Source organism: Gossypium raimondii, chromosome 9 (assembly GCF_025698545.1).
Source record: "Gossypium raimondii isolate GPD5lz chromosome 9, ASM2569854v1, whole genome shotgun sequence".
In the NCBI taxonomy this organism is placed as follows: Eukaryota; Viridiplantae; Streptophyta; class Magnoliopsida; order Malvales; family Malvaceae; genus Gossypium; species Gossypium raimondii.
In genome coordinates this window covers 4,889,622-4,915,891 of record NC_068573.1, presented here as the reverse complement: position 1 = coordinate 4,915,891, position 26,270 = coordinate 4,889,622, and the positions used below count along the sequence as shown (strand labels likewise).

The following is a 26,270-nucleotide window of genomic DNA, read 5'->3' as shown; positions in this document are numbered from 1 at the left end:
GCAAAACATTTCAAATACAAATCATATACATATATAACATTACTCTTAGTTTAAACTATCATATGACAGCTCAGATACACTTGTAGATGTCGGAATTTATGTTAACAGATGACCAAATTTCGTGTTTTCTATTATATTTAATCACATACCAACCCCACGGAAGACCCACAGTCGATCGGGACGACGTGCCCGGCCCTAGGAAGAAATTCTAAATTTTTGGCCCATACGGCCTGGCACACGGCCCACACATGCCCATGTGGTCCATACAGTCTAAAATAGCTTAGGCCGTATGTCACACACAGTCCGACACATGGTTTGTCACACGGCCATGTGGCGTCAATAGTGCCCAATTTTGGCGTTCGTCGTTCGCTGTTTTTTGGGTTTCTCATTACACACCTAGTTATTTTCTGATGCTGATTCAACACAAGTAATCCTAGAACCTACATTGATAATTAACACAACCAATTTCAATAAAGATTAATACAATATCACTACCACTAATCAAACTAAACAACACTTCATAACACAACCACACACTTACCGAGAAACAAACAACTACTACGAGAATTCTAAATTGTTGGAAGGTCACCCACTGCCTCTTGTACTACTCCTAAAAACGCATTAGAATTAATACAATATCACTAGTCTGATCTAACACAACCCAACGTACAACACATCTACAAAAACACATAACATACTAAACTTAAACCCTTACCATTGGATTTGCAGTCAAAGGATCACAACTATTGCTTCAAAAATTAACAGCAGCCCAGCGTTTAAAGAATATTCCCAAAACAAAAATGAAGGAACAAAAGAAAAGATGAAAGCATAAAGAAAAACAATATTTTGGATTTGAAATTGCGGCGTGGGTTAGGGAGATAACAGAATTGGGAACGTGGGTTTGGGTTTTTTTACAAAATAAATAAAACAAAACAAAATGGATTTAATTTTTAAAAAAATGGAATGGATAAGCACAACGTAAACTAAATACCTTGTTTTGTTTACTTCAAAACAAACCCAAAAGATAATACATTTTAAATTAACTACTTGATTTTATTATTATATATTTTTAAAAGAAACTCATTTAAAATTAATTTCAAAATTATTTTGACAACAAAATATATTTTATTTTAAATCATATAGGCCTATGAACAAAAATGATTGAATTGAGATTTAAACTCAAGACCCTAACACATAACTAGAGCCTCTAACCATTGAAATAAATACTTGCTAATGATAGAATCTAACAACTATGACCACTAAATTTGGGCATTACAATTATAATATTTTATGATGAAAATTAATTAATTTCATGTATTTTCAAATTACTTTTCATCATACAAATATATAATTTTTTTTATATGCTACCAATAAGTGTTGAGAGTAGTGGTAAAGTCTTTTGCAATTTGAAAGAGAGAGCACATGCTCGAATCTTGGAGATGATACTGTTGGAAGAGGTTAAGCCCGTTCTTGTATGTTATATACATTTTTTTATTTGATTAATAAGTTATATAAATTTTTACAATTATAATTATAAAATTTATTTATATCTTTCATTATAAAAATTTTTGTATGTTACATGTCAATTACAATATTTTTTACTCTTGTATTTAAATTGTTTATTACTACGAAGTACTCATCTTTTGTAACATCCCTAACCCATATCCGTCGTTAAAACAGGGTTACGGAGCATTACCGAAACTTACAGATCAAATACAGACATTTCATTTCATTTAGCATCCATGTCAGAAATCAAATCAAAACCAATCATACCCTCACTTGAGCCCTCGAAGTCCAAACTACACATTAGAAATAAATCAGAACTAAACCGAGAGCTTAGAGAATTTTTTGCTAAACTTTAAATATTTTGCCTAGGTGCAGAGGACTCACGCCCCTGTGGCCAAGCCGTGTGGGCATTCAAAATAGGGCACACGGTCGTGTCCCATCTCGTGACCAATTTAGGGTGCTCTTTGATTTGGGTTACATGACCAAGCCACACGCTCGTGTGCTAGGCCGTGTGAATATTTTGAGCAATTTGTTTCTCAAATTTTAAGATGCAGGGGACACACGGCCAAACTACACACCTATGTGCTAGGCCGTGTATCACACACGGCTGAGACACATGCCCGTGTGGACTAAAATAGGTAATTTCTAAGGCCACTTTTCTCAGCCAATTTGTCTTCCACCTCCATTAACACTTTCACCAGCTAATACAATAAATCTAACTCAAGCCAAAACCAAGTTTAATACATATCATAACACCCCATATGCCTAAGTATTCAATCTTACCTAAATGACCATAGAAACATATATGCATATTTCTCCAATCATGTTATTTTAAACCATTCATCAACATACTCATAAATTATCCATTCATAACCATATCAACACAACAAACATGATAATTCACACATATATACATATCAAATTTATCTAACTCAAGCCATTCCAATGGCTATTTACAACAAAATACTTTTAAGCCAACATTGGCCAAATTACCCTATACATGTCATTATAACCAAAAGTAATCTGCTATTTATACCAAAATGAGCCGAAGGATGGTGAGATGTTGCTCCAACCAGCTTCCAACCAAATTGAGCTTCCAAATTACTATAAAACAAAGGAAATGAAACAGAGTAAGAACTTAATACTTAGTAAGTTTGTATAACGGAAATTAACTTACCATTTATTTAGATTTAAGGTAAGAATACAAAATACATCGAAAGAAATTTGGCTAATAGCCTAAACACATAACCTCATCAAACATGCTAGTCATGTATTTCACATGAATACCAAGAAACATGTATGAGCTCATCAAATATCAAATTTCCATGTGTTTCATGTATATACAAGTAATGATTCATTTTGAACTCATATTTTCTCATGTCAGGATTTTGCCCGTTGAATCATTTAAAATGTCGTTGGATACACAGGTAGTACATGGACAAAGTGTACAAAACTGTAATTCGTCAATTCATATTCAGGAATGCTCATACGAGCACATAAATGGGAAGCTCTGTCGAGCAATATAATGGGAAGCTCAAAAGAGCTAGTTATTAGGAAGCTCTGAAGAGCTAATTATCGAGAAGCTCATAAGAGCCATAATGGGAAGCTCGCAAGAACTATATAACAGGAAGCTCTGGAGAGCCATATATCGGGAAGCTCATAAGAGCTACGGTGTATCTAAAACACATGCAGGATCACAACCAATCGAGATGCTTCGAAGAGCTATTAACGGGAAGCTCGTGAGAGCCAAATATTGGGACGCTCGTAAGAGCTATGGTGTGTCTGTAACACATGCAGGATCACAGCCAATCGGGAACCCTGTATCCATCGAATTTCATTTATTCAAATGAGACTTAATACTTGTCGGTCATTGTTGATTATGTGATTAATAAATACACATAGCAATTTATACAAATTTCATACTTGGAAATTACACCATCCACATACACAACATTTAATTCAAACATATAGATATACAATTTAGTTACACGAACTTACCTTGACAATTGCACGTTTATTTGTTGTCTACTAATCCGATACTTTTTCTTTTTCACGATCTAACTTCGTATTTGATCTATCCGGATCTAAACGAATGAATTTAACATCAATTTAATAAAATTTACATTTAATAAAATTTACTTTTAATTAATTTAATTTCGTCCCTAGGCTCGGAAAATGAAATTCATGCAATTTAATCCTTATTCCAAGCCTAATCGATTTTTACATGTAACATTATCAACCCATGTATTTTACAAAATTTAGAATTTTTCCATAACTTTTACATCTTTTCAATTTAGTCCCTAAATCATAATTTCATCAAATTTCTCTTTACAAAAGTTGTTTATCTATCAACAAACTTTCATTTTCTACCATAAAACTTCATAATTCATACATACTCATCCATGGAAAAACCCTAATACTTTGATAACTTTACAAATTAATTCCGAGATAGCTAGATTAAGCTATTACGATCTCGAAAATATAACAATCATTAAAAATGAGTTAAGAATACTTACCTAATTAAGCAAAATAAGTTGGCTTGAGCTTAGATTTCCATGGCTAAGGTTTCCATCTTTTTAATTTAGGAAAGATGATAATATGATGATATTTTCTTTTATTTTATTATTTATCATCTTTTATCTTTTACTTTCCAATTTAGTCCTTTTCTTTATTAAATTTTGTAATGATGACTAACCATACTTATCTACTAACTCCTCTTAATAGTCTATTTTCCATATAAGGACCTCAAACTTTGAATTCCATAGTTATTTGATACATATAGCTACTAGAACTCAACTTTTTCATTTTATGCAATTTGGTCCTTTTCATCTAATTAGACATGCAACCGATAAAATTTCTTTACGAAATTTTCATGCGATATTTCAATCACACTGCAGACCATGAAATAATATTAAAATAATTTTTCTTCCGGACTCAAATTTGTGGTCCCAAAACTACTATTCTAACTTCACTGAAAACGGGCTGTTATATTTTTTATCTAATTATTAGAGTTATTATTATTATTATTATTATTATTATTATTATTATTATTATTATTATTATTATTATTATTATTATTATTATTATTATTATTATTATTATTATACACTATAGCAATATGATATTACAAAAACGGAAATAAATTTTATGTGATATAACTTATAAACTGTCATTTGTCATAATAAAATCTACCACGTATAACTGTCAACTATATTAAAAGATTAATTCAAGGCAATTTTCTTATAAAAGTGTAGCAACAGAATTGGAATAAATATTTTATATATTTTGTTAATATACCCAGCATCCTCCTCGTTATAATTTTTAATTTTATTTAATATAAAACCTAAAATGGACACCACGTAATTATTAAATACGAGATAACACAATATTAACAATGCATGTTACTTTAAAAATACATTGTTGCTATATTTAATTCATTCATTAATTTTAAAACATTTATATTTATTGTTCACAATATCCATGCATTTGGACTTATTTTATTTTCAGCATATTATTATACGATATATATGAATATAAGATTATATATGTATAAATGTACTTTATTTTTACATTAATTTTTCGCTTGATATGTAGCTCTAAATGTGCATATATTGAAATATGCATGAATATATAAATATACAATAAAAATACAAAATTAAGATTAAGTATAATTCGACCTATAATTAAGTTAAATAAACTATTAAAAATACAAATTATAAGGAAAATTGACACTAGTATATATATTTAATAATTCTTTAAACTTAAAATATATTTTAAAATTAACTTTTAATGTTGACAATATTTGAAACTTACAACATATTATAAAAACATGACTATTAATACACAAAAATAACTAGTGCATCAAATTCAAATCCAAATTAGTTGTTTACTAACACATATTATATACTATTCATTTAAAGTTACCTATCTTTAAAATTATGAAATTTATTAATATGTTAGTTTATCCAAATGAGATGCGTGCACATTTTACGGGGCGAGATGGTTGCTATACTGATTAGTTTGTAGAGGGTAGTGGTATAAGCGAACCGAGTTTAAATATTACTAAGCTCGATTTAAATTTTGAAATTTGTATATGTAATGGCTTAATGCCTTATTTCTGTTGTTAATGAAAAATCAGCTTCTTTTCATTTAAAATTCTCTCTTCTTTGCTTTTGTTTTCTGTTAATTTCCACTTGCAAAATTCTGTTCTTCATCAATTGTTTCTTCTGCAAGTCTCGAGCCTTGCTATCCAAGCAAGACCAAAGCAGCTTGCTACTGCCTCCAACACCAACACGAACCTTCAATTTAAACTCCTGGCGGAACTCCTTTCATGGTGGGTCTTTTCTTTCCATTAAGATTCAAGCATCTTTCTGCTTCTCTGTTGATTAACGGTTCAGGTGGAAATGTTCTTGAAGACCATGGTGATGAAGAATCTGAAATAGATGACATGATCCATTCATGGGAGACCAATCCAAGTTGTTCAACGTCTAGGACAATTACAACCAACAGTGTAACTTTTCCATTAAATTCATCTTTCTAGTTTCCAACACTCCTGAAACAATTTCTCTTAGATTGATAGCCTTTAGCTTCTCTGTTTGTCACACTGGTAGAGTCTTGTGGTTGCCCAAGAATTCATACTTGTTTCACTCAGTGTTATTTTATCTCTTGAAGGTATTTATCATACAAGTTATGGATAATTTTTTCTTTTCCTTTCGCTAAGTCGATGAAATTGTTGTTGACACCATTTTCTGGATGAAAAACGGGGTCGACTTGGGTTTTGAAAAATGAAAACGAAAGTGGGAGTCGCCACCAATCTTTTTTGATGAGGTGTGATCGGGTCACCTTTAAAAGCGGTTGTTTTTAATAAATAATTTAATTTTATTAAAACAACGAGTTTGGTCTACAAAATTTAGAAAACGGGTTCGGGAATCAGTTACGTACGAGGAAGGATTAGCACCCTCGTAACGCTCAAAATTGGTACCTAGTTGATTAGTTAATGTCTTAATGTCGAAAATTGAAAACTTTGAAGAATTTTAAAAATACGATCCTTGTATTAAAATGTTGAGAATTTTGGAAAAAGGGGCATATTTCATGTGAGAAAGAGAATCATATCCAGTAAGTTAGGATACAATGTCTCGAATTCCCGATACGTGAACGAATGCCAAAATTTACATATTTAAAAGATATTTTAGCTATCTCGGATTTAAAAAAGGATATCACGACCAGTAAGTTAGGACACAATCCTTTTTTAATTCCCGATATAGTTTAAAACTTGAGTTTGAAAATATTCACGTGTTTAGATTTATTGTGAAAATCGAAACCCAGTAAGTTAGGGCACGATTTTCTCAAATCTGAACACGAAATTTTGTTTATTCAAAAGTCATAATTCATTTATTGAATGAAATAATTTAACACGAAATAGTAGAAATAAGATACGATGTTAGTATACGTAACTAAATAAATATGAATACGATAATGTAGCATAAATAATATGAGTAATAGCAATGAGAATAAATTAGGTAAAAGGATGAACCAATAACATACAAAATAACAATGCATATAAGGAAATAAAATTAAAACATTCATTCAAAATAATAATGAAAATATAAATAAAGAAATAAATAAAGAAATGAATAAGGCTATAAAATATAAAAGATATATATGTGAATATACGTAAAAATAAAAATAAGAACAACATATGTATATATATAAAATAAATAAAATAAAATAAAAGTTTATAGGTGTATATATATAAATGTATAAGGGAGCTAGACATATATATATATATATATATATATATATATATATATATAGCAAAACGTATGTATATATAAGCTAGAAAATATTTAAAAGAGATATAGATATATATACATAATAAGATATAAAGATATTTATAATAAGGTATGTATATATAAATAGTTATAATAGTAATAATAATAGGACAAGTATATTTAAATTTAAATAAGTAATATATATATATATATATATATATATATATATATGACAATAATATTATAAGGATAATGATATAATATAATAGTAATAACAAGATTAAAATAGTTAGTTTAACAGTAAAATAACTAAAACAAAAAGGATTAAATTGAAAATAAACAAAATCTTAAGGCGGAAATCAAAAATTAAAAAAGATTAAATCGCGATGCAAATGTAAAGGGGACTAAAACGCAACTAAACCAAAGCCCCAAAACGCAATAACAAGAACGGACCAAAATGAAACCAAAATAAAACCTTGGGGCTAAATTAAAATAGAAGAAAATAATGAAAAGGGTCAAATTGCAACGCTTCAAAGTTGGAGGATGCAGATAAATAACCCATTTAAAGAAAACACGTGGATCCTTCCCGGGTCGGGTCACACATGGTCGAGAGACCAAAACGACGTCGTTTTTGGTCTCGAGCCCTAAGCCCAAACGGCGCCGCTTTTGAAAAGTTTATTTAAACTAATTTTTTTAACAAAACTTCATTTAGCAAAGAAAAAATAAAAAATTTTGCTTTTTCTCTGCTTCTCAAAAACGATTCCCTTCTCCCCCTTTAGAGTCCGTGACGTCTCCGGTGAACTTCAAGGTTGAAGGCTTCGCAGTAGCCTCGCAGCCAACTTCGTCGTGCCGGAAAATTTAAAGAATAAAACAAGTCTCCCCACTTGTTTTTTTTCCTTTGGCGGCCTAAACGAAATCCCAAAGGGCTTCTCGGCTTAAGACTCGGAGGGCATCACAAAGTGTGGCACGCCGCAAGCGAGAAGGTAACCCTTTTTGATTTTTTTTTTTAGATTTTAAAGAAGAAAAAAACGAAATAAAAATAAAAAAAATCTATTAAAAGCAAAAGAAAACAGAGAATAAAAGGCGAAACAACCTTCAAAGTTTTTTTGTTTTTATTCTTTCTGTTGAATCTATATTTGGTTACAAAAATCGCAAGCCAAAAAGAAACCCCCAACAGATCTCAAGATCCGTTAAAAAATCGATCCCCCCAACAGATCTAAAGATTGGTTTTTTTTTTAAAAAATTGATTCTCCCCCCTAAAATCTGTTAATAATCGGTTTATATACCGAAAATAAAAAAAAACAAAACCTCTCTTGCTTGTTGTTGTTGTTCTCTTTATTATTTGCAGGTGAAGCAGGTGGCGATGGGACAAGGTGAACGGCGATGGTAGAGGGCTAGGCTGCAGGAGGCGTACGACGCTGAGCAAGGTAGGGAACCATAGGGTTCCCTGATGCTTGTTTAATTTTTGGGCCCAATTGGGCCAATTTAGATTTTGGGCCTTGGGTATTGGGCCGGGTCAAAATGGATCGTACAGCTGCCCCTCTTTGCTCGTTGTCGTGCAACGAGAACAGAGCAAAGACTAAGAAAGACCCATTTTGCCTGGTCTTGCCAAATCTTGACTGCTTGGTGCCTTTCTTCTTCAGGTAGTCACCTTCGCCTCCACTTGGTCTTGTTGCTTTGATCCATCCTACTGCATCTTCTGAGAGATTCGACTTGTAGCTTCAATCTTTTTCGCAGCAACTTCAGGGGGACGAGATTTGTGATTTTAGTGTGTTCCACTGCAACGTTATGGAGATAAGACTTGTATCTTCAACCTGCTCCTTTGCAACTTCAGGGAGATAAGGTTTGCTATCTTCAGTCTATTCTACTGCAACCTCAGTGAGATAAGACCTGTAGCTTCAATAAAGTCTGATGCGATCTACTCTACTGTAACTTCGGAGAGATAAGATTTATCCTTTTAATCCGCTTCGCTGCAACTTTAAAAAGATTGGACTAGTAATTTCAATCTGTTCCACTGCAACTTCAGGGAGACAGGGCTCGTAATTTCCAATAAAGTCTGATGTGATCCGTTTTACTACAACTTCAGAGAGATAAGATCAATTATTTTGACCTGCTCCACTGCAACTTCAGAGAGGTAAGACTTATATTTTCAACTTTCCCCACTACTCTACTGCAACTTTAGAGAGGTAAGGTTTGTAATTTATAGCTTCCATCTATTCCACTACAATTCAGGGGAATAAGACTTGCTATCTTCGACTTGCCCCACTGCAACTTTAGGGAGATAGGATCCATCATTTTAATCCGTTCCACTGCAACTTCAGGGAGGTGGAATTTGTATCTTCAACTTGCCCCACTGCAACTTCATGGGGATAAGGTTTGCTATTTTAACCTGCTCTACTGCAACTTCAGAGAGACAAAGTTTGAAATGATCTGCTCTACTGCAACCTCAGAGAGACGAGATCTGTTATGATAGATTTAATCTATTCCACTACAACTTCAGGGAAATGCGATTTGCTATCTTTAATATGCTCCACTGCAACTTCAGGGAGATGGGATTAAAAGCTTCAATTTGCTTCCTTACTACCTTGGGAAAATAAGTTCCACCGTCTTTGATTTGCTCCACTACTGCTTAGGGAGACAAGATCTACGATTTTCAACATACTCCCACTACTGCTTAGGGAGATAGGACTAATGGCTTAAATCTGCTTCTCCACTATCTTGAGAAGATAAGATTTACCATCTTTGATCTGATCCACTACTGCTTAGGGTGCCAGAATCTGTAATCTTCGATCTAATTCGCTGCCAAATACAGAAAGACAAGATTTGCTATCTTCGATCTACTCTGCTTCCAAATACAGGAAGACAAGATATGCTATCTTTGATCTACTCCGCTGCCAAATACAGGAAGACAAGATCTGCAATCTTTGATCTACTTCGCTGCCAAATACAGGAAGACAAGATCTGCTATTTTCGATCTACTCCGCTGCCAAATACAAGAAGACAAGATCTGCTATCTTCGATCTACTTCGCTGCCAAATACAGGAAGACAAGATCTGCTATCTTTGATCTACTCCGCTGCCAAATATAGGAAGACAAGATCTGCTATCTTCGATCTACTTCACTGCCAAATACAGGAAGACAAGATCTGCTATCTTCGATCTACTCTGCTGCCAAATACAGAAAGACAAGATCTGCTATCTTCGATCTACTTCGCTGCCAAATACAGGAAGATAAGATCTGTTATCTTCGATCTACTCTGCTGCCAAATACAGGAAGACAAGATTTGCTATCTTCGATCTACTTCGCTGTCAAATACAGGAAGACAAGATCTGCTATCTTCATTTATCTGTTCTCTAGGGAACATGACCTGTATAATAAACCTAATTATGCCTAATGATTGGGATGGCATGATCTAAATGAATCAAATGCTCCTAACTAGACATGTATGGATGGTGTTTGCATGAATGCAGAATGTCATAAAGATGATTCCTTAATGTTTGAGTTGTTATTACCTATTCTTCATCAAGCCTTCATGACCAATACGTAAGGACGCTATCTTGCTCAGTAGGTAACACTCATCTCTTGCTTAACCGGATTGCCCCCACTGTAATCTTCAAAATTCAATCCGTTGTAATCTTCAAGGTTCAGTCTACTGTAATTTTGGGACATAAAATTCGAGCCACCTTCCTCCCACTGAGTATAAGATCTGACACTTTCTCAATCCTCTACCACTGTAATTCAGGGATACCTGATCTGAATCTCTTTGGTCTTCTACACCATTCCCAGGGTTTCATACCAAATATTTATGCACAATTGTAGAACTTTCTCTTCCAAGAAACCTCTTTTTATCACTCGGTGATCATTGCTTGTTTGTTCATTGAAGCTTTGTCACCAAAACAACATTTTGTCATTTTGTTTAATCCATGCTTGGACAACAAAATTCGAAAGGATAGTCCTAAGTTAGACTTTTCCTTTTTAGACATTTCAACCTTTAAACTTGGTGTGTTCTAAACAATAGTCCTGTTTCAGGTTCTTGTATTATTTAGAAGCTTTCAGAGTAATATACAAAACTCCTTTTGCTTGAATATTATCAGTCCATTAATCATTATTTCAAAAAAAGCTTGAAAGAGATTATTACAATGGACAATATGAAATTTTATTGAGAACAAGGCTCAAGATGAATAAATTAATCAAGATAGCAAATTTTGCTAAGATAAGATGAAAAAGATTATCACAATGGATAAGATAAAATTTATTGAGAGCAAAGCTCAAAATGAATAAATTAATCAAGATAGCAAATTTTGCTAAGATAAGATGAAAAAGATTATCACAATGGATAAGATAAAATTTATTGAAAGCAAAGCTCAAAATGAATAAATTAATCAAGATAGCAAATTTTGCTAAGATAAGATGAAAAAGATTATCACAATGGATAAGATGAAAATTTATTGAGATCACGGCTCGAAATGAATAAATTAATCAAGATAGCAAATTTTGCTAAGATAAGATGAAAAAGATTATCACAATGGATAAGATGAAAATTTATTGAGAGCACGGCTCGAAATGAATAAATTAATCAAGATAGCAAATTTTACTAAGATACGAAATGAAAAGGTGAAAACAGGTGCCCCAGATATCGCATCATGAGCTTCTCTTCATGAGCTTCTTGAAGACCCTTTTTGAACTTGATATATGTTTTAAAAGTCCTAGAAGACTTTGTTGATGCCCCAAGATGTAGCATCTCTCCTTCTTATTAATTCAAAGAGGATAAGACTACCGCATGCCCTACTTTTGATTTGAATTGCCCATTCTTGGGTTTTCAATTCAAAACCCCTTTGGTCTCAAGGCGCCCTTTGTGGGTTTTCACCTTGGCCTCTCCTTTTTCTTTTCTTTTTCTTCTTTTCTTCTTTTCTTTTTTCTTCTCTTTTTTGTTTCTTTCTTTTTTTTTGAACATTCTTTGATTGAATTTGCACTCGTAGGATCAGGTAAGTCCTTGCTGGTCAAAATCAATGCTTCTCTAGATAAAGCCTTCCACGTAATGTCCTCTTCAGTTTGATGTCCTTTTAAAGCTTTTTGTATGGAGAGGATCTTTTTCGATGCTAGGTCCCCCTCATATAACTCTCTAGGCCGAACCTTCTTTGGTGAGTTCGCGTATTTTATCTTTGGTGCATTTGACCAAGACGGATAACTTTGAACATTTCTCTTCAATCTGGATCTGATTCAACACTCGGAGAGAAGGAATCTTGACCTCAATGAGCAAAGCTGTGATAAGCCAACGCATTACCCCGGTAGAAGTTTTTTTTTTGTTTTTTTGTTCCCACTGTACCGTGGATCTTGAGGCGAAATGGTGTTAACCTTGAACAGACTGCAAACTTCTGATGTCGTGCCGTTGTTCAATTTAGTACATCGTCAGATATACTCCTTTTTAGCATTCCATACTGACATATGATTGTTTTAAGAATTTGCAGACTGTTCACTTTGCGGCATTGACATATGAAGCAACTTCTACCCACTTAGTGAGGTAATTGATAACCATAAAGATAACCGTCAAAACCTTAGGTGAGATTGGCCCTATGACATCTGTGCCCCACATAGAGGAAGGCCATGGTTTCCATTGATTCTTTGTAAGGTAGGATCTTGTTCTCCCGTCCTTAACAAACTAAGAGATAAGCTACAGTCTTAGTTATCTCTAAAGTCTTGAAGTTTAATCTGGACACATATCTTGCTCAAAAGGAGGTTCTAAGTCAATAGTAGTGTTGCTCATATCATTGATATCTGAAGACCTGTTATAAGGATGAAAGTAGATCCAAAGAATAAATAATCTATATAGTATGTGAGTGAAATGGAAACAATAAAAGAATATTTGCTCGAAGTGAGAAATAAAGATGAATTTTATTGAAATAAAGATGTTGGACATAAGCCTATCTCACAAAAGGATTCTTATTGCCCCTAGGCTTAAAGCAATAAGCGCGTTTTGGACATTACTCCAAATTAGCTCTACAAAATACAGGGATCTCTTCCACAGTCCCATTGCTCAAAATACCCCTAAGTATGTAAGGGTAAATATCTAACAAGGTCCCTTCTTCAGTTGTTTCTTCGCACGGCGTTGATGTGAACGTTTCCCAATATTTCCTCATTCATCGCATTCACCTCGATTATCAATATGATTGGGCAGTAGATTTTCTATATCGAACTTGACAATGCCTATACTGATGAGCCTTTCAACCACCTTTTTAAAGGCGACGCAATCTTCTATTGAATGCCCCGTAATTCCCTCATGATAGTCACATTACGCATTTGTGTCGTACCATTTGGGGTACGGAGGTTGTAGAGGCTTTAAGTAGAAAGGGGAGACGACGTGTGCGTTAAATAAATTCTGATACAGCTCCCGGTATGACATTGGGATTGGTACAAATTTAGACTTCTCAATGTTTTGCTTTGTGCCGGATTCTTGCTTCTGGGAGATCTGATGGCCAGAACCAATCGTCTTTGGCTGACTTGCGGTAAACGGCTTTGAATAACCCTCGTTATACCTACTTGCGTCATTCACCTCATTTTCTCTCTTCCTCGGGGACTTCGAAGTATTGATTTGAGGGTTCCACTCTTGCCCTTTCCATTTGTAACAATCTCCAAATGGTTTTGAGAGCTCTACTCTCACTTGTTTTGTTCCCGTTAGATCATCAATGACAACAGGAGTAGTTAGATTGCCCCTAAGGTTGGAACCTGAGTCTGTCGCGAAATTCACTGGTGTCAAGGTACTGGTCTGGTACTGTGGTCGGTTGTTAACAGTTACCCTTTGTGGATATGTATTCGGTTGTGCTTGGATGTTTGTTGGGGTAAAACCTGGAAAATGAGCAGGGTTTTCATTATTACTTCCAAAGTGGAGCGTTGGGTTTTTTCCTTTTTCTAACCCTTTATCCAATAATTGGGTTAACTGGCTCATCAGATTTCTTTGGACTTCTAGCATCTGATCCTCTATATCTTGTTGAAATTTGGTCAATTACTTTTGCATCTGTATTTGCCTTTGCTTTAATCTCTCCAACCTTTGGTTCATTCATTTAGTTCCTGTTCGGGTAGCGCAAGGGTGTTGGTTTGGTAGGTTGGTTTCCATTGACTCTGTAATGACTTTGTTTAATTAGGGCCTTTTAGTGAAATTTGATGCATGCAATGAAATGTAATGCAGATGCATGAAATGAATGCAAAAAGAGACGTTAATTCTTGGTTCAATTCAATTAGAACAACTTTACTAGGAAACAAATCTCTTTACATAAAGCGGATATATATACGGCTTTTCCCTTATGTTCCAAGAGAACAATCCTTTTCTTCATTCGCGCATTAAGATAAATCTCATGAACTCTTCAAAAGGGATGTCTTCTATCTCCCTTTTCCTTGATCCGGGCTGTGAGTCGTTAACCACCCATCCTCGTGATGCTCGTTGGCTCCTCTTTAAGAAAGTTCAGTGGCTCTCAAATAATCATTGTCATCTTGAATTCTCGGGCAACGGAGCAATGGTCGTGTAGTCCTCCATTAAACTATCATCCTTCTCTTATCACATTTTTTTAGACCATATTCGGACAACTGTATTATTATCCACTTTATCAAGAAACCCATTTCCTTATGACAAGCTCTCTATTTAACAACTAAACCTGAACCAATACCTCTTTACGATGTAAATGTAATGCAATCATAACCAAAACAAAAGAAAACAAGCTAGTGCAAAGCAAGAGCAAGCAAGAATAAATAGAATACCTATTCGGGTGAATACTAGGGGTTCGAAGTGGTTCTACCTAGGGTGGGCTCCTAAGGTTCACTACATGAGGTTTGGCTCTAAAGTAAGGGTACCCGAACCAGCAGATTCCTCGATCTTCACCCATTATAGGCTCATATAGACCGAATTCAGTTCAGGGGGATACATTTCCCTATGACCATTCGGAGATGAAAATCTCACGAAGACATAGGTACGGATGTATCCCGGAAGCGATTCACTATCCCATGCGGAGGTGAAAACCTCACGAAGGCTTAGCTTCTCACTCCCACTTAAAGGGTGTGACCAACGGTCATGCAATGCAATGCGCAGAAATAAATCTGAACCTAAACTAACACAACGATTATGAATCACAATGATGAAGATCGTAATAAAGATAAAAAAAATGCAACGAAAGGATCGTATATTTAAACTAAGTTTTTTATTTTTGACAAAAAGACAAAAAATAATCAACTCGTGGCTTGACTCTTGTGTTTGTCCCCAGCGGAGTCGCCAAGCTGTTGACACCATTTTCTGGATGAAAAACGGGGTCAACTTAGGTTTTGAAAAATGAAAACGAATGTGGGAGTCGCCACCAATCTTTTTTGATGAGGTGTGATCGGGTCACCTTTAAAAGCGGTTGTTTTTAATAAATAATTTAATTTTATTAAAACAACGAGTTTGGTCTACAAAATTTAGAAAACGGGTTCGGGAATCAGTTACGTACGAGGAAGGATTAGCACCCTCGTAACGCTCAAAATTGGTACCTAGTTGATTAGTTAATGTCTTAATGTCGAAAATTGAAAACTTTGAAGAATTTTAAAAATACGATCCTTGTATTAAAATGTTGAGAATTTTGGAAAAAGGGGCATATTTCATGTGAGAAAGAGAATCATATCCAGTAAGTTAGGATACAATGTCTCGAATTCCCGATACGTGAACGAATGCCAAAATTTACATATTTAAAAGATATTTTAGCTATCTCGGATTTAAAAAAGGATATCACGACCAGTAAGTTAGGACACAATCCTTTTTTAATTCCCGATATAGTTTAAAACTTGAGTTTGAAAATATTCACGTGTTTAGATTTATTGTGAAAATCGAAACCCAGTAAGTTAGGGCACGATTTTCTCAAATCAACACGAAATTTTGTTTATTCAAAAGTCATAATTCATTTATTGAATGAAATAATTTAACACGAAATAGTAGAAATAAGATACGATGCTAGTATACGTAACTAAATAAATATGAATACGATAATGTAGCATAATATTAGTAATAGCAATGAGAATAAATTAGGTAAAAGGATAAACCAATAACATACAAAATAACAATGCATATAAGGAAATAAAATTAAAACATTCATTCAAAATAATAATGAAAATATAAATAAAGAAATAAATAAAGAAATGAATAAGGCTATAAAATATAAAAGATATATATGTGAATATACGTAAAAATAAAAATAAGAACAACATATGTATATATATAAAATAAATAAAATAAAATAAAAGTTTATAGGTGTATATATATAAATGTATAAGGAGCTAGACATATATATATATATATATATAGCAAAACGTATGTATATATAAGCTAGAAAATATTTAAAAGAGATATAGATATATATACATAATAAGATATAAAGATATTTATAATAAGGTATGTATATATAAATAGTTATAATAGTAATAATAATAGGACAAGTATATTTAAATTTAAATAAATAATATATATATATATATATGACAATAATAGTATAAGGCTAATGATATAATATAATAGTAATAACAAGATTAAAATAGTTAGTTTAACAGTAAAATAACTAAAACAAAAAAGGATTAAATTGAAAACAAACAAATCTTAAGGGGGAAATCAAAAATAAAAAAAGATTAAATCGCGATGCGCGCAACAGAAAGGGGACTAAAACTGCAACTAAACCAAAGCCCCAAAACGCAACACTGCAACGGACCAAAATGAAACCAAAATAAAACCTTGGGGCTAAATTAAAATAGAAGAAAATAATGAAAAAGGGCCAAATTGCAACGCGCTTCAAAGTTGGAGGGACTGCGCACATAAATAAGCCATTTAAAGAAAACACGCGGATCCTTCCCCTGGGTCGGGTCACCGCGCGGGTCAGAGACCAAAACGATGCCGTTTCTGGTCTGTAAGCCCTAAGCCCAAACGGCGCCGTTTTGAAAAGTTTATTTAAACTAATTTTTTTTAACAAAACTTCATTTAGCAGCAGAAAAATAAAAAAATTTTGCTTTTCTCTCTGTTTCTCAAAAAACGATTCCCCTTCTCCCCCCTTTAGAGTCCGGCGACGTCGCCGGTGAACTCGCGCGAAGGCTTCGTCGTAGCCTCGCAGCGGCTTCGTCGTGCCGGAAAATAGAAAGAATAAAACAAGTCTCCCCCAGCCCGTTTTTCCTTTGGCGCGACCTAAACGAAACCCCAAAGGGCTTCTCGGCTTCGGCACTCGGAGGGCATCACCGGCAAGCGAGAAGGTAACCCCTTTTGATTCTTTTTTTTAGATTTTAAAGAAGAAAAAAACGAAATAAAAATAAAAAAATCTATTAAAAGCAAAAGAAAACAGAGAATAAAAGGCGAAACAACCTTCAAAGTTTTTTTGTTTTTATTCTTTCTGTTGAATCTATATTTGGTTACAAAAATCGCAAGCCAAAAAGAAACCCCCAACAGATCTCAAGATCCGTTAAAAAATCGTTCCCCCCAACAGATCTAAAGATTGGTTTTTTTTTTAAAAAATCGATTCTCCCCCCTAAAATCTGTTAGTAATCGGTTTATATACCGAAAAAAAAAAAACAAAACCTCTCTTGCTTGTTGTTGTTGTTCTCTTTATTATTTGCAGGTGAAGCAAGTGGCTCTTCTTCATTTTGCTCTTCTTCATCCTTGACCTTCTTCTTCTTCTTCTTCTTCTTCTTCTTCTTTTCTTCTTCTTCTTCTTCTTCTTCTTCTTCTTTTCTTCTTCTTCTTCTTCTTCTTCTTCTTCAGATATAAATAAGAAGAGGTGAGTAACTCATCATAGTAATAGTAAGTCTTCATTGAGAGAGTACAACTAAAGAAAGCAAGGGATATTAACAGAATCCAACATATCCTTTATCGCCATTTTCCTCGACGCCATTACTGCTCTGTCAACAACTCTCGAACCAATCAAATTGAATATCTTAATACATAATTTCAAAAAGCTTCCAATTCAAGTTGAATATGATATAATGTTTTTGGAATGGATAAGTGATAGAAACAATTACATCGTCCATTTTTAGTATGTTAAGTGCAAATCAAATAAATTATTAAAAAGTTATAAAAATAAAATATTAACAATTATAAAATACGATTCAAACAATTAAACTTTTTATAATTCTCTTCTGGTCAACTGAACTTTTACCTTCCTCTAAATCGAAATTTCAATCGATTTTTAGTTCAACTAGACAGTTCGATTTAAATAACATTGCATTTTAATTTTTTTATGATGAAAATTAATTGGTTTTATGGATTTTCAAATTAGTTTTCATCATATAAAAATATAAATTTTTTGATAAGCTATCAATAAGCGTTGAGCGTAGTGGTGAAGTATATTACAATTTGAAAGAGAGAGTACGTGTTCAAACTTTGAAGACGATATTGTTGGAAGAGGTAGTCATATACTCCAATCATAGATCGTAATATAGACATGAAACATACCAATAATATATACTTTCAATAAGTTATTATAAAATTGACTACATATATAAAAAGATATATAACTTTTTATTTGATTAATAAGTTATATAAATTTTATTTATATCATTTATTATAAATTTTTTTTGTATTGGTTAGAATTGTATAACCCAAATCTTTGTTAAAAAATACATTGATGGTTTCACTTTTTCCACTACGTAATAATGTAATTGGAGTTTTAGATAAAGGCAAATCAACAAAACAAAAATCAACAAAGTTTACCTCAAAATGTCACAACACTTATTAAATTGGACTCTTAAGTTAACTTAATAATATGACGTTTTGATAATCCCAAGGCAGTTACATTAAGCTTTCTAAAAGTTAGTCAAAAAGAATGTTTTCAAATTTAATTGGTTCAACGGAACCAAACCATAACATCTGAACCGAGTTAGGAAGGTTATAGTTGAATCCTTCAAGATTAAATTTTGAACAACATCAGCCTTCTATACCTCACTAGTAATAGTTTTACTGGTCGTATTCCTCTAGCTTTGTGTCATCTGATGAAACTGGAGTACACATCGCTTTCCCAAAATAAATAAAGTGGCTCAATCCCTTCTTGTGTTGATTGTTTATTGAAAGATCCTATTCTTGGAGAAATTTGTAATTTAGCCCTTAATCCAAATGAAAGAAAGAACTATCTCCATGTATCGGGAATAGAACCCTTAATATCTCACTAGTTTTGCCCAATAATCCATGGTAGATGAAGCAACTTTGCAATTTAGTCCAAAAATCTCAATTTCTCCTCTCTTTCAACTTAAGACAAGCTCATTCAAAACCTATTAACTACCAAAAGCCCAGCAATGACTTCTCAAACTCTTGAATTAGAATTTTCCGTATGAAAATCGCTATAAAAAAATTAATTCTCGATAAACTTTTGCAGTAATTTTATCGGAGTTTCATGAAATTGAATATATTAACTATTGTTGTTCACATAGAAAGAAAGCACAAGAGTGGATCAAATTGGAGAATTTCTTTGTTATCATATATGGTATATGGCGTAAACCTGTTTAATCAGACGAGTCTAACAAACAGTTAATCATGTTTTGTTTGTCTCTAAAAGCTAAAAAAAAAATGTAAGTTGGCTAACAAGTGAAAAAGCATTCATCACTATGCTTGGATGTTTTCCGATTATTATGGAAAGAAGGTTTCTGAGTGGTTTCCCATCATAAAACCCCACACGTAAAGTTAGTCATTTTACACAACTCTTAATTCTTACTTTAAGATGAAAATACAGCAGCAGGTCCACAAATAAAGCAGGGCACATTGACTACTGTTGTTGGCATAGAAAGAAAAACATATACAGTATGGAAACCCAGTAAAGTAGGTTGAAAAGCATTCATCATTCATCACGTTTTGTTTTCTATATCTATAGTATTAGTATGTTGCAACAAATGGGAAAGTATTCAATACACGGATCAGCTTTTGCCTCCTTTAATTAAAGGTAGTATGTAATCGCTACTCATCACCATTGAAGTGCGGATTTTTCCACAAAAGATTTTGAAACCAAAAACATTGGCTCAATTGTTTATAATATTGTCTTCTTTCACATGTGAATTTTAATTTATTGAGGATATATATTAGTTCTAATGACGTGGTATTATAAAATTATAAAATGTTAAATTAATTTTATATTTTAAATAAATTTAATTAAAATTATTTTCATTATGTTATATAACTTTTATTTGATTAATAAGTTATATAAATTTTTACAATTATAATTATAAAATTTATTTATATGTGTTAGAGTTGGGTGACCTGAATCTTTGTTAAAAAACATACAGTGGTAAGACTGATGGTTTCACTTTAAAAAGGCAAATCAACAAAACAAAAATCGACTAAGTTTATCTCAAAATGTCACAACACTTCTTAAATTGGACTCTTAAGTTAACTCGACTTAATAATCTGGCATTTTGATAATCCCAAGGCAGTTGCATTAAGTTTTCTAAAAGTTAGTAAAAAAACGTTTTCAAATCTAATTGGTTCTATGAGGCTATTTCAGTGACCAATGTAGTCTTTAAAATTCGGCCATAACATACGGGCCGAGTTAAGAAGGTTACAGTTAAATACCTTAAGATCAGCCTTTTATCCCTCACTAATAATAGTATTACTCACTACAGCAAAACAGGCTTTTCGCGGTGCTTTTTTAGGGCTATAGCGGCGTTTCTTTTTGTATAAATACTTTTTAGCGCGCTTCTATAAGCGCCGCAAAAAATGCCGCTAATGACTGCGCCGCTAACTATAGCGGCGCTTCTTCTAATAAACGCCGCTATAGATGAAGACAGCGGCGCTTCTTCTAATAAACGCCGCTATAGATGAAGACCTATTACGGCGTTTCTTTTGCCGCGCCACTATAGATGTGGCTCTTTAGCGGCGCTTACATACAAAACGCCATTATAGATCGGCCTTTCTAGCGGCGCTTATCCGAAAAACGCAACTATAGAGGGTGGGTCTATTCCGGCGATTATACTCAAAACGCCACTATAGATGTGATCTATAGCGCCGCTTATACAAAAAACGCCACTATAGCTTGTTCTATATAGCGCGCTTGTACAACAAACGCCACTAGAGAGAGGGTTCTTTTCCTACGCTTATACAAGAAACGCCACTATAGATAGGGTTCTTCTCCGGCGCTTCAATAGGAAACGCCACGATAGATAAGGTTCTTTTCCGGCGCTTATGCAAGAAACGCCACGATAGATAGGGTTCTTTTGCGGCTTATACAAGAAACGCCACGATAGATAGGGTTCTTTTTTACGCTTAGTCTAAAAACGCCACTACAGACGGGGATCTTTCATACGCTTATGCAAAAAACGCCACAATAGGTTTGTGTTTTTAGTGGCGCTTATCCAGGAAACGCCGCTAATGTTGGCAGATTTGAAATTTTTTTTTTATATTTTCAGCCCTCTTGTAAAAAAAATCAGAATAAACCAAATCTAATCCAGCCAAAAGTAATACATCTATATAATATTTAAAATAAATGTCAATAAATAAATTAAAATTCACATTATTTTTACAAAAATTGTAAAAGTCAAATTGAAGTATATTTACACGATAGTCTAAGACGAAGGTGGTTGCGACTGCTGAAACATCTTCATCATATTCGAAGCTTTGTTGGAGTTCATCGAACTTTTTAGTCTGCTCGCTTCCCTCGTTTAGCCTCTAATTCCTCACCGCAACCTCTGCTTCTCTCGTTCTTGATCTCGCTTTAAGTCTGCCACTGGAGTTCTTCATACTTTCGTTGAACCTCGACTTCTCTCATTCGCCTCTCGCTTCTCTCGTTCTGCAGATCTGCTTTAAGTTGTAGTGGAGTTCTTCATATCTTTTGAACCTCGACTTCTCTCGATGTTGCCTCCGCTTTAAGTTGTGTAATTTGTTCACTTGTTGTCGCTTGCATCCGAGCTATCCGGTCTCTTAACCTTTGAACTTGACTTGAGCCCGACTCCCGAATGCATGTATCGTTATGAAGTGGATCCAAAATATTGGGATGGGCTAACAAAAATCCTTGACATCGAACCCGACCATACCTTTCAGACCCAAAACTTCAATGATAATCCGGTTATCAATGTCGTCGATATGAACAGAACTATCACTTGAAGCAATCGCCAGACTCCGCCTTTTTGTCCTTCAGTTTTTCCTAAAAATTAAATGACATAGTTAAGAAAGGAATATATTAAAAAACAAATGCAACATCCCTTAACAATATTTTCATCGGAAGAAATGAAATAAACCATTAGAACAAGAAAATAATTAAAACAAGTCAAATTGTATTAAGCGAACGTACCATAATTTCTGCAGCTTCAGGAGTCATAGGGTTTCCATCTTTCTTCCTATGTGTAATGTCAAAAAGTTGAAGGCGTCCAATTTTTTGACCCGACAGCACTTCCTGCAATACAATAGTAAAAATATTATTTGATATAAAGTAATAAATATCTGCCAGTACCGTATAAATCCAAAATACCTCAGCTTGAGCTACACACGCAAAACTTCTCGACCCAGCTGTGTGCGTGAATTTTTGTTTCTGCCTATTACTTGTTCCAACTCGTTCACGATCCTACGTTATCAAATTATTAGTACGTTAATTATTAAATACTATAAACCAAAATAATTACAAGATTTTTGTAGTAACACATACCTCTCATTTCTTCGAAGTCCAAAATCTAACGACCTCTTCCCACTGGTACCTAAGCATTCCCGGTGGAACATTATCTAATTTCTTATCGACTGTTGTCTTTGTCTTAAAATATTCTTTCTTTAATGTGCTCTTATGGTCTCTCCACCTTTTTCCTAATGCCTTCTTTAGATAAGCATCGGAGACCTCTAGAGCAAATCTCGCCTACAAAAAACACGTTTTGTTTTTATATAGAAACTAAATGTAAACGAAACTTAAACCCAAGTATTATAAATGACATACACGTTTTGTTACCTTAATGTTATCGAGAGCTTGGTTCTTGTTACTCTCGGGCACTTTGCACCATGACTCGAAGTTAATTGGCAATATATTTGGATTCCGTGCTAGAATGCCCATGTATCCTGCTAAAAGGCGAGCTTCTGATCCAATAGGCTGACCAAAGCTATTACTGGATACTTGGACACGCTCGATTGGATCTAGATCGTATAAATCCCTCAGTAGAGTATGTCCGCGAACTCTCGCGTCCGGCATTTCAAACTAGAAAATAAAAGTATTGTAATATAAGAAATTTAAAAGATAAAATAAATAATAAGTGAACACACATGTAAGTTAGAAGTTAAATTAGTTTCAGCTTCTATAGGTTCGTCATGTGGGACCGGAACATTCGAAGGTCCAATAGCAGTTTGTTGTTCAGTGCTGTTTGTTTCGGTCGAGTTTGGAGTACCTTGAACAATGCGGTGCGCTCGAACGGGTCTTCTAGGCATTTTATCTGCAATACAAAATAATTAGTTGAAAACTTAATATACAATTACAACAATAATAATATGTTTAAAATAGTTCAAATATATATTAAGACCAATATTATGATATGATATTACATATGATTAAATAATCGTAAAAGCTTACTATATTATAATCCATAAATATCTTCATCCGTATCCTGGCGGACCCATTGACTGTGTGTACTAGTACTAGGGATGTTTTCATTTAAGTTTTGTTCTAGAAATGGCAAAGTTTCTGTTCTGTCGTCAACGCCATCTCTACTTCCACTGCCTATGTCAAACAAGTCCCTAGAGATGTTACGGAGTACAACGTACCAACCCTCATCAATTGGATCTTTTGAGTAAAATACTTGTTTGACTTGAGAAGAAAATACGTACGGCTCATCAATCAATTGTTGTCCTGTATGAATCAATCGATTGAACTTCACCATTGTGAAACAAAATTAATCTTGCTTAATTCCACGACCAGTATTAACATCGGCCCAATCACCTCGAAATAAGACAACTTTCCATTTTCAGTAGTAATCCAACTCAATTATATCAGTAAGAAGTCTGAAATATTCGACATTTCCCTCGACAGGATTGTTGTCCCTAGCACTAGCATAACTAGTAATTGAGGAATTAACAACTATTTCAGAATTTTGCGTTCTCCTCAATCTCTCGCGATATTTTGTATGAAATCTGAAGCCGTTTATGAGAAACGCACTAAATCTTTTAACCACCCGATCTGGACCTTGAGAAAGCCATTTAACTTCGTCGGTCACGTTCTTCCCACTCCAAACCTATTGTATGGAAAGTCAACTGAGTAATTAGCGATGTTATGAGAGAAGATTATTATTATATGTCGATGAAAGCTACAATTGCATACCGTTTGGGTTAACCATTCATGGAAAGATTCAATGAACAACTTATTGATGTCTCGAAGTTGTGTTCTTTGGGAGCGCGCACGAGATCTCAGTATTTGTTTGTACTCACTATGTATAAAATATATGTTCAGCTTGTTAGAATATAAACAATTTTTAATTGATGAATATTTATCAAATTTGTAGAACTTACTTGCGTAAAGGTTCCATTGATTCGTGGTGAAACAGAACATACCGATGTGCTTGTACCCACGAAAAACCATCTAATTCTGCAATTTCCACTTTGCCGATTGCTTCTCCAAAACTTTCGAACAAATAAGTATCGGCCAAGTTATGATCCGTGAGTCCAGCATTTCTATTTGGTCTGCTCAACCTTGTTTCGACATCATCCAAATATCGCGAACAGAATGTCATACATTCCTCTGCTAAGTAGGCTTCAGCAATCGATCCTTCTAGATAACGCTTGTTGCGGCAGTAAGACTTTAATTTGGATAGGAACCTAAACACGAAATAATGTTATGAAAAGTTGTACTTAAATGCATATAGGGTTTACGGAAGGAGAGTTTTTAACATAAATTAACACATTTCTATGGGATACATCCATCGGTACAAAACGGGTCCGCCGAGAATTGCTTCTCCCGGGAGGTGGATTATCAAGTGAACCATAATAGTGAAGAAGGAAGGTGGAAAGATTTTCTCCATGTTGCATAAAGTCAATGCGGCTCTATCCTCATACCTTCAAGTTCTTGAACATCCAAAGACTTTGCCACAAATGTCTTTCATTATATTGGATAGTTCAATTATACAAGACGTCACCTTCTTCGACATACAACATCGTAGAGCAACTGGCAGTAAATCTTGCATCAAGATGTGATAGTCATGTGATTTTAGAGAATACAGTCTTCGATCTTTAACACTAACACATCGAGATATATTTGATGCATACGCATCAGAAACCTTTATATCCTTCAACACCGTACAGAACACTTCTTTCTCTGTCCTCGACATTGAAAAAATTGAAGGCGGCAACTAATATTTCCCATTAGGAAGTGGATTTGGATGAAGATCAGGTCGAATTCCCATTTCGACTAAATCAAGTCGACTCTGAAGATTGTCTTTCGATTTTCCATCTACATTCAAAATTGTACCGACAATGTTCTCACAGACATTTTTCTCAATGTGCATAACATCAAGATTGTGTCGTAAAAGCTGATGCTCCCAATAAGGCAACTCAAAAAAAATACTTCTCTTTTTCCACAAGTCTGCCTCATTGGGATCATCCTCTTCATCGGAGTCATCATCAACTTCATCATTTGATCTTCTATTTATTTGCGTGTTCGCCGGGTGGTTCATCTTTCCATAACTGAAATTTATATCTTTCAACATGAACAAGATATCACATCCACTTGTCTGCGAAGGAGCTTCTCTGAACTCTTCGGTACCGTCAAATACTGAACTCTGAAATCTAAATCTATGATTTTCCGGTAACCACCGACGATGCCCCATGTAAGAGAACTTTTCCCATTGTATTACCATTGCGAACATGTTTGTGCAAAGACAACAAGGACACGCAGAAACGACCCTTGGTACTCCAACCGGATAAATTGGCATAAGCGGGAAAGTCATTAATGGTCCACATCAAAGCTGCACGTAAATTAAAGTTCTCCTTTCTCACCACATCGTATGTCTCGACACCAGCCCATAACTGTTTTAACTCATCTATAAGTGGCTGTAAATAAA

General features: G+C 34.1%; 1 long non-coding RNA gene across 1 annotated transcript in view; it reads left to right on the top strand.

Annotated features, from left to right (window-relative positions):
* LOC128032642 (uncharacterized) overlaps positions 1–20,196 on the top strand; it is a 34,298-nt gene extending 14,102 nt beyond the window's left edge. Inside the window, exon 2 of the long non-coding RNA XR_008188889.1 lies at positions 18,047–20,196. This is a non-coding gene — a long non-coding RNA (uncharacterized LOC128032642). The remainder of the gene's footprint in view (positions 1–18,046) is intronic.
* Positions 20,197–26,270: the final 6,074 nt, after the last annotated feature.